Source organism: Pseudophryne corroboree, unplaced genomic scaffold, assembly GCF_028390025.1.
Source record: "Pseudophryne corroboree isolate aPseCor3 unplaced genomic scaffold, aPseCor3.hap2 scaffold_681, whole genome shotgun sequence".
NCBI classification, from domain to species: domain Eukaryota; kingdom Metazoa; phylum Chordata; class Amphibia; order Anura; family Myobatrachidae; genus Pseudophryne; species Pseudophryne corroboree.
The window spans coordinates 19,138-29,682 of NW_026970267.1; positions in this window are offsets into that span (position 1 = coordinate 19,138).

The window sequence follows — 10,545 nt, forward strand, 5'->3', positions numbered from 1 at the left end:
ACTCTCCAGATTATTGACTTTTTAAAGTTTTTCTAGGAAACGTTCTAGATGAATGCTTATTAGCCTTTGTCAGTATGTACTTTTTGCAAAGTGTCTCAGTGGCGCAATCGGTTAGTGTGTTCGGCTATTAACCAAAAGGTTGGTGGTTCAATCCCACCCAGGAATGTAATTGACCTTGTGATCAGATTTTGGTGATATTTAAGTAGACAAGTCAAAATTTCAAACCCCCTGTTATGGTGTGGGTACCTGGCCTTCCCTGATGTAATCAGAGTTAGATTTGATTCAGTGATTTTATAAAAACAGCTAGGAAGCACAATTTAGCAGTAGGTTGCAGAGAAAAAAAAATATGCTGGCAGAAAAATCCAATTGAGTGAATAAACAGCTCTTCATTTTCTGGCTTTATTTTTATGCTAACAAATTTGTTCTCTGAAAAGTGTCCACAAAGCCAAGTCTCTGATTAACACCTTTGTAAGGATGGTTTTTCACCTATTACTAAATTAAACTTGCTTCATTGGAAAGGCAGCAAGATGCATCCTCATTTCAATGTCTACTGAAATAATACAGGTTGACACCAGGAAACATTAACGCCACTGCATCCTTGCTGCTTTCTCATGTGGAAGTCTGTTTAATGTGAAAACAAGGTGATATCTAATTAGCACACAGGTAAGGAATTAAGAAAATCTTTATTTAAGGGTGAAGATGTTTCTCACAAAATCGTTGCCCCAATGCATCATTGAAATTCAAGCTGGAAAGATGATTTTAATATATCACTTGTACATTTTGTATTGCTCTTCTGGTGACAATGTAGTTTGTTTTTGTCAATTACCATTTTAATAATAGGGTAAAGAAAATTAAGTGGATTTTTGAAAGAAAACAATACTGTCAATATACTATTAAAACAAATTAAAATGGTAAAAGTTATTGTACTTTAAGTAAAAATAAAAGAGCAAAAATATCAATCCCAGTTTTGAATTACTTTAATTAACAAAAAAAATGCATATAGCAAAGGATAATTTCAATCTGCCTACCTCTGGGTTATGGGCCCAGCATGCTTCCATTGCAGTACTCTGCTGCACATGTAAGTGCAAGAGATCCTGAAGCACTCACTCATCATGGGAAAGTACCAATGTGTTTCTTCGTTGGTTGATGGAAGAAACATCTTACAAAAACTCTCCAGATTATTGACTTTTTAAAGTTTTTCTAGGAAACGTTCTAGATGAATGTATTAGCCTTTGTCAGTATGTACTTTTGCAAAGTGTCTCTGTGGCGCAATTGGTTAGTGTGTAAGGCTATTAACAAAAGGTTGGTGGTTCAATCCCACCCAGGAATGTAATTGACCTTGTGATCAGATTTTGGTGATATTTAAGTAGACAAGTCAAAATTTCAAACCCCCTCTTATTGTGTAGGGTACCTGGTCTTCTCTGATGTAATCAGAGTTAGATTTGATTCAGTGATTTTATAAAAAACAGCTAGGAAGCACAATTTAGCAGTGGGTTGCAGATAAAAAAAATATGCTGGCAAAAAAATCCAATTGAGTGATTAAACAGCTCTTCATTTTCTGGCTTTATTTTTATGCTAACAAATTTGTTCTCTGAAAAGTGTCCACAAAGCCAAGTCTCTGATTAACACCTTTGTAGGGATGGTTTTTCACCTATTACTAAATTAAACTTGCTTCATTGGAAAGGCAGCAAGATGCATCCTCATTTCAATGTCTACTGAAATAATACAGGTTGACACCAGGAAACATTAACGCCACTGCATCCTTGCTGCTTTCTCATGTGGAAGTCTGTTTAATGTGAAAACAAGGTGATATCTAATTAGCACACAGGTAAGGAATTAAGAAAATCTTTATTTAAGGGTGAAGATGTTTCTCACAAAATCGTTGCCCCAATGCATCATTGAAATTCAAGCTGGAAAGATGATTTTAATATATCACTTGTACATTTTGTATTGCTCTTCTGGTGACAATGTAGTTTGTTTTTGTCAATTACCATTTTAATAATAGGGTAAAGAAAATTAAGTGGATTTTTGAAAGAAAACAATACTGTCAATATACTATCAAAACAAATTAAAATGGTAAAAGTTATTGTACTTTAAGTAAAAATAAAAGAGCCAAAATATCAATCCCAATTTTGGATTACTTTAATTAAAAAAAAATGCATATAGCAGAGGATAGTTTCAATCTGCCTACCTCTGGGTTATCGGCCCAGCATGCTTCCATTGCAGTACTCTGCTGCACATGTAAGTGCAAGAGATCCTGAAGCACTCACTCATCGTGGGAAAGTACCAATGTGTTTCTTCGTTGGTTGATGGAAGAAACATCTTACAAAAACTCTCCAGATTATTGATTTTTTAAAGTTTTTCTAGGAAACGTTCTAGATGAATGCTTATTAGCCTTTGTCAGTATGTACTTTTTGCAAAGTGTCTCAGTGGCGCAATCGGTTAGTGTGTTCGGCTATTAACCAAAAGGTTGGTGGTTCAATCCCACCCAGGAATGTAATTGACCTTGTGATCAGATTTTGGTGATATTTAAGTAGACAAGTCAAAATTTCAAACCCCCTGTTATGGTGTGGGTACCTGGCCTTCCCTGATGTAATCAGAGTTAGATTTGATTCAGTGATTTTATAAAAACAGCTAGGAAGCACAATTTAGCAGTAGGTTGCAGAGAAAAAAAATATGCTGGCAGAAAAATCCAATTGAGTGAATAAACAGCTCTTCATTTTCTGGCTTTATTTTTATGCTAACAAATTTGTTCTCTGAAAAGTGTCCACAAAGCTAAGTCTCTGATTAACACCTTTGTAAGGATGGTTTTTCACCTATTACTAAATTAAACTTGCTTCATTGGAAAGGCAGCAAGATGCATCCTCATTTCAATGTCTACTGAAATAATACAGGTTGACACCAGGAAACATTAACGCCACTGCATCCTTGCTGCTTTCTCATGTGGAAGTCTGTTTAATGTGAAAACAAGGTGATATCTAATTAGCACACAGGTAAGGAATTAAGAAAATCTTTATTTAAGGGTGAAGATGTTTCTCACAAAATCGTTGCCCCAATGCATCATTGAAATTCAACCTGGAAAGATGATTTTAATATATCACTTGTACATTTTGTATTGCTCTTCTGGTGACAATGTAGTTTGTTTTTGTCAATTACCATTTTAATAATTGGGTAAAGAAAATTAAGTGGATTTTTGAAAGAAAACAATACTGTCAATATACTATTAAAACAAATTAAAATGGTAAAAGTTATTGTACTTTAAGTAAAAATAAAAGAGCAAAAATATCCATCCCAGTTTTGGATTACTTTAATTAACAAAAAAAATGCATATAACAAAGGATAGTTTCAATCTGCCTACCTCTGGGTTATGGGCCCAGCATGCTTCCATTGGAGTACTCTGCTGCACATGTAAGTGCAAGAGATCCTGAAGCACTCACTCATCATGGGAAAGTACCAATGTGTTTCTTTGTTGGTTGATGGAAGAAACATCTTTCAAAAACTCTCCAGATTATTGACTTTTTAAAGTTTTTCTAGGATATGTTCTAGATGAATGCTTATTAGCCTTTGTCAGTATGTACTTTTTGCAAAGTGTCTCTGTGGCGCAATTGGTTAGTGTGTACGGCTATTAACCAAAAGGTTGGTGGTTACATCCTACCCAGGGACGTAATTGACCTTGTGATCAGATTTTGGTGATATTTAAGTAGACAAGTCAAAATTTCAAACCCCCTCTTATTGTGTAGGGTACCTAGCCTTCTCTGATGTAATCAGAGTTAGATTTGATTCAGTGATTTTATAAAAACAGCTAGGAAGCACAATTTAGCAGTGGGTTGCAGAGAAAAAGAAATATGCTGGCAAAAAAATCCAATTGAGTGATTAAACAGCTCTTCATTTCTGGCTTTATTTTTATGCTAACAAATTTGTTCTCTGAAAAGTGTCCACAAAGCCAAGTCTCTGATTAACACCTTTGTAGGGATGGTTTTTCACCTATTACTAAATTAAACTTGCTTCATTGGAAAGGCAGCAAGATGCATCCTCATTTCAATGTCTACTGAAATAATACAGGTTGACACCAGGAAACATTAACGCCACTGCATCCTTGCTGCTTTCTCATGTGGAAGTCTGTTTAATGTGAAAACAAGGTGATATCTAATTAGCACACAGGTAAGGAATTAAGAAAATCTTTATTTAAGGGTGAAGATGTTTCTCACAAAATCGTTGCCCCAATGCATCATTGAAATTCAAGCTGGAAAGATGATTTTAATATATCACTTGTACATTTTGTATTGCTCTTCTGGTGACAATGTAGTTTGTTTTTGTCAATTACCATTTTAATAATAGGGTAAAGAAAATTAAGTGGATTTTTGAAAGAAAACAATACTGTCAATATACTATTAAAACAAATTAAAATGGTAAAAGTTATTGTACTTTAAGTAAAAATAAAAGAGCAAAAATATCAATCCCAGTTTTGAATTACTTTAATTAACAAAAAAATGCATATAGCAAAGGATAATTTCAATCTGCCTACCTCTGGGTTATGGGCCCAGCATGCTTCCATTGCAGTACTCTGCTGCACATGTAAGTGCAAGAGATCCTGAAGCACTCACTCATCATGGGAAAGTACCAATGTGTTTCTTCGTTGGTTGATGGAAGAAACATCTTACAAAAACTCTCCAGATTATTGACTTTTTAAAGTTTTTCTAGGAAACGTTCTAGATGAATGTATTAGCCTTTGTCAGTATGTTCTTTTGCAAAGTGTCTCTGTGGCGCAATTGGTTAGTGTGTAAGGCTATTAACAAAAGGTTGGTGGTTCAATCCCACCCAGGAATGTAATTGACCTTGTGATCAGATTTTGGTGATATTTAAGTAGACAAGTCAAAATTTCAAACCCCCTCTTATTGTGTAGGGTACCTGGCCTTCTCTGATGTAATCAGAGTTAGATTTGATTCAGTGATTTTATAAAAAACAGCTAGGAAGCACAATTTAGCAGTGGGTTGCAGATAAAAAAAATATGCTGGCAAAAAAATCCAATTGAGTGATTAAACAGCTCTTCATTTTCTGGCTTTATTTTTATGCTAACAAATTTGTTCTCTGAAAAGTGTCCACAAAGCCAAGTCTCTGATTAACACCTTTGTAGGGATGGTTTTTCACCTATTACTAAATTAAACTTGCTTCATTGGAAAGGCAGCAAGATGCATCCTCATTTCAATGTCTACTGAAATAATACAGGTTGACACCAGGAAACATTAACGCCACTGCATCCTTGCTGCTTTCTCATGTGGAAGTCTGTTTAATGTGAAAACAAGGTGATATCTAATTAGCACACAGGTAAGGAATTAAGAAAATCTTTATTTAAGGGTGAAGATGTTTCTCACAAAATCGTTGCCCCAATGCATCATTGAAATTCAAGCTGGAAAGATGATTTTAATATATCACTTGTACATTTTGTATTGCTCTTCTGGTGACAATGTAGTTTGTTTTTGTCAATTACCATTTTAATAATAGGGTAAAGAAAATTAAGTGGATTTTTGAAAGAAAACAATACTGTCAATATACTATCAAAACAAATTAAAATGGTAAAAGTTATTGTACTTTAAGTAAAAATAAAAGAGCCAAAATATCAATCCCAGTTTTGGATTACTTTAATTAACAAAAAAAATGCATATAGCAAAGGATAGTTTCAATCTGCCTACCTCTGGGTTATGGGCCCAGCATGCTTCCATTGCAGTACTCTGCTGCACATGTAAGTGCAAGAGATCCTGAAGCACTCACTCATCATGGGAAAGTACCAATGTGTTTCTTCATTGGTTGATGGAAGAAACATCTTACAAAAACTCTCCAGATTATTGACTTTTTAAAGTTTTTCTAGGAAACGTTCTAGATGAATGCTTATTAGCCTTTGTCAGTATGTGCTTTTGCAAAGTGTCTCTGTGGCGCAATTGGTTAGTGTGTAAGGCTATTAACCAAAAGGTTGGTGGTTCAATCCCACCCAGGGACGTAATTGACCTTGTGTTCAGATTTTGGTGATCTTTAAGTAGATAAGTCAAAATTTCAAACCCCCTCTTATTGTGTAGGGTACCTGGCCTTCTCTGATGTTATCAGAGTTAGATTTGATTCAGTGATTTTATAAAAAACAGCTAGGAAGCACAATTTAGCAGTAGGTTGCAGAGAAAAAAAATATGCTGGCAAAAAAATCCAATTGAGTGATTAAACAGCTCTTCATTTTCTGGTTTATTTTTATGATAACAAATTTGTTCTCTGAAAAGTGTCCACAAAGCCAAGTCTCTGATTAACACCTTTGTAGGGATGGTTTTTCACCTATTACTAAATTAAACTTGCTTCATTGGAAAGGCAGCAAGATGCATCCTCATTTCAATGTCTACTGAAATAATACAGGTTGACACCAGGAAACATTAACGCCACTGCATCCTTGCTGCTTTCTCATGTGGAAGTCTGTTTAATGTGAAAACAAGGTGATATCTAATTAGCACACAGGTAAGGAATTAAGAAAATCTTTATTTAAGGGTGAAGATGTTTCTCACAAAATCGTTGCCCAAATGCATCATTGAAATTCAAGCTGGAAAGATGATTTTAATATATCACTTGTACATTTTGTATTGCTCTTCTGGTGACAATGTAGTTTGTTTTTGTCAATTACCATTTTAATAATAGGGTAAAGAAAATTAAGTGGATTTTTGAAAGAAAACAATACTGTCAATATACTATTAAAACAAATTAAAATGGTAAAAGTTATTGTACTTTAAGTAAAAATAAAAGAGCAAAAATATCAATCCCAGTTTTGGATTACTTTAATTAACAAAAAAAATGCATATAGCAAAGGATAGTTTCAATCTGCCTATCTCTGGGTTATGGGCCCAGCATGCTTCCATTGCAGTACTCTGCTGCACATGTAAGTGCAAGAGATCCTGAAGCACTCACTCATCATGGGAAAGTACCAATGTGTTTCTTCATTGGTTGATGGAAGAAACATCTTACAAAAACTCTCCAGATTATTGACTTTTTAAAGTTTTTCTAGGAAACGTTCTTGATGAATGCTTATTAGCCTTTGTCAGTATGTACTTTTTGCAAAGTGTCTCTGTGGTGCAATTGGTTAGTGTGTAAGGCTATTAACCAAAAGGTTGGTGGTTCAATCCCACCCAGGAATGTAATTGACCTTGTGATCAGATTTTGGTGATATTTAAGTAGACAAGTCAAAATTTCAAACCCCCTCTTATTGTGTAGGGTACCTGGCCTTCTCTGATGTAATCAGAGTTAGATTTGATTCAGTGATTTTATAAAAAACAGCTAGGAAGCACAATTTAGTAGTGGGTTGCAGAGAAAAAAAATATGCTGGCAAAAAAAAAATGCTGGGGGGGGGGGGTCAGCAACACTCCATTTCAAAGTCGGAGATGGAGCGGTGCGGGGGCAGGGCTTCAACGGAGAAACAGGATGCGTGGTCAGAGCGGCTGCATGACATCACATGCAGCCGTTGCGATCACAAAAATGGTGGCGGCTTCCTGCGCACACGTACAGTCTGCACCAACAGGAGGCTAACCCATTTTTTATGATCACGCTGAACTGCACTGAGACTGCAATTTCAGCGTGGTCAAGAAGGGAGGCGGCATGCTGGGAGGCCATGCCCTGTGATGGGTGGCCCCAGCATGCGAACCAAAGGATTGCAAATTCTGTTACTTAGCAGAATTTGCAATCCTTACTGAATTAGGCCATTGATTACAAAATTGTAAACAATATTTGAAGTTTTTCTTCAGGGACTAACACAAAAGATGCTTGGGGCTACTAACACATGGGTAAGCCACGTAAAGCTTCCCATGGGTCAGTGGCATCACAACGGGGTTGCGGCACACACCCGAGTGTCACCCGCCAAGTGGGGTGACACAAAAGTGCCGGCTCTTCTTCAGTGACAGAATATGGGTGTTTCACTGTGACATTACGTGCAATACCCAGTTTCTGTCACTGTGCAGGAGCCAGCACCACTCACACACTAGTCCCCGGGTACAGCCCCCAACCCCCGGGATACCCGCAGCAACAAAATGGTGATTCAGGCCACGCCCCTACCTATGAGACCATGCCTCCTTTTTACCATTGCGCTGCTTATCTGCGCGCACTGCATTACAATCTCCCTCGCCGCCTCTCTGGGTGTCACCAGTGATAGTGACACCTCTGCCATGCTTGTAGCAGCTGGTCCTAAGATCTACGCCTCCAGCCCTGAGTGTTTTCCCTTGTGACTTGTTGATCATCATAGCGAAGCAGATGCTTACAGAAAACTGCAGGGGTTTAGATTGAAAAGAAAAACATTGACGAACCCATCATTTCAGCGACAGGGTCTGCCACACGACTGACTGAAATGACTGGTTGGTTTGGGCCCCCACCAAAAAAGAATCAATCAATCTCTCCTTGCACAAACTGGCTCTACAGAGGCAAGATGTCCACCTCATCATCCTCCGATTCCTCACCCCTTTCACTGTGTACATCCCCCTCCTCACAGATTATTAATTCGTCCCCACTGGAATCCACCATCTCAGATCCCTGTGTACTTTCTGGAGGCAATTGCTGGTGAATGTCTCCACGGAGGAATTGATTATAATTAATTTTGATGATCATCATCTTCTCCACATTTTCTGGAAGTAACCTTGTACGCCGATTGCTGACAAGGTGAGCGGCCGCACTAAACACTCTTTCGGAGTACACACTGGAGGGAGGGCAACTTAGGTAGAATAAAGCCAGTTTGTGCAAGGGCCTCCAAATTGCCTCTTTTTCTCCACCATTCTTTCAAAGGTGACAGAATCATATGCAGTGACAGTAGACGACATGTCAGTAATCGTTGCCAGGTCCTTCAGTCTGGACCAGATGTCAGCACTCACTCCAGACTGCCCTGCATCACCGCCAGCGGGTGGGCTCGGAATTCTTAGCCTTTTCCTCGCACCCCCAGTTGCGGGAGAATGTGAAGGAGGAGCTGTTGACGGGTCACGTTCCGCTTGACTTGACAATTTTCTCACCAGCAGGTCTTTGAACCTCTGCAGACTTGTGTCTGCCGGAAAGAGAGATACAATGTAGGTTTTAAATCTAGGATCGAGCACGGCGGCCAAAATGTAGTGCTCTGATTTCAACAGATTGAATCCTGGTTAAGCAAATTAAGGGCTCCATCCACAAGTCCCACATGCCTAGTTGAATCGCTCTGTTTTAGCTCCTCCTTCAATGTCTCCAGCTTCTTCTGCAAAAGCCTGATGAGGGGAATGACCTGACTCAGGCTGGCAGTGTCTGAACTGACTTCACGTGTGGAAAGTTCAAAGGGTTGCAGAACCTTGCACAACGTTGAAATCATTCTCCACTGCGCTTGAGTCAGGTGCATTCCCCCTCCTTTGCCTATATCGTGGGCAGATGTATAGGCTTGAATGGCCTTTTGCTGCTCCTCCATCCTCTGAAGCATATAGAGGGTTGAATTCCACCTCGTTACCACCTCTTGCTTCAGATGATGGCAGGGCAGGTTCAGGAATGTTTGGTGGTGCTCCAGTCTTCGGCATGCGGTGGCTGAAGGCAGAAAGTGGCCCGCAATTCTTCGGGCCACCGACAGCATCTCTTGCACGCCCCTGTCGTTTTTTAAATAATTCTGCACCACCAAGTTCAATGTATGTGCAAAACATGGGACGTGCTGGAATTTGCCCAGATGTAATGCACGCACAATATTGGTGGCGTTGTCCGATGTCACAAATCCCCAGGAGAGTTCAATTGGGGTAAGCCATTCTGCGATGATGTTCCTCAGTTTCCGTAAGAGGTTGTCAGCTGTGTGCCTCTTATGGAAAGCGGTGATACAAAGCGTAGCCTGCCTAGGAACGAGTTGGCAATTGCGAGATGCTGCTACTGGTGCCGCCGCTGCTGTTCTTGCTGCGGGAGGCAATACATCTACCCAGTGGGCTGTCACAGTCATATAGTCCTGAGTCTGCCCTGCTCCACTTAACCACAGACAAGTGGACATTGGGTACAACTGCATTTTTTAGGACACTGGTGACTCTTTTTCTGAGGTCTGTGTACATTTTCGGTATCGCCTGCCTAGAGAAATGGAACCTAGAGGGTATTTGGTACCGTGGACACAGTACCTCAATCAAGTCTCTAGTTGCCTCTAAATTAACGATGGATACCGGAACCACGTTTTTCACCACCCAGACCTGAGTTATCCGCTTTGCAGCAGGATGACTGCTGTGATATTTCATCTTCCTCGCAAAGGACTGTTGGACAGTCAATTGCTTACTGGAAGAAGTACAAGTGGTCTTCCGACTTCCCCTCTGGGATGACGATCGACTCCCAGCAGCAACAACAGCAGCGCCAGCAGCAGTAGGCGTTACACTCAAGGATGCATCGGAGGAATCCCAGGCAGGAGAGGACTCGTCAGACTTGCCAGTGACATGGCCTGCAGGACTATTGGCTCTCCTGTCTAAGGAGGAAATTGACACTGAGGGAGTTGGTGGTGTGGTTTGCAGGAGCTTGGTTACAAGAGGAAGGGATTTAGTGGTTAGTGGACTGCTTCCGCTG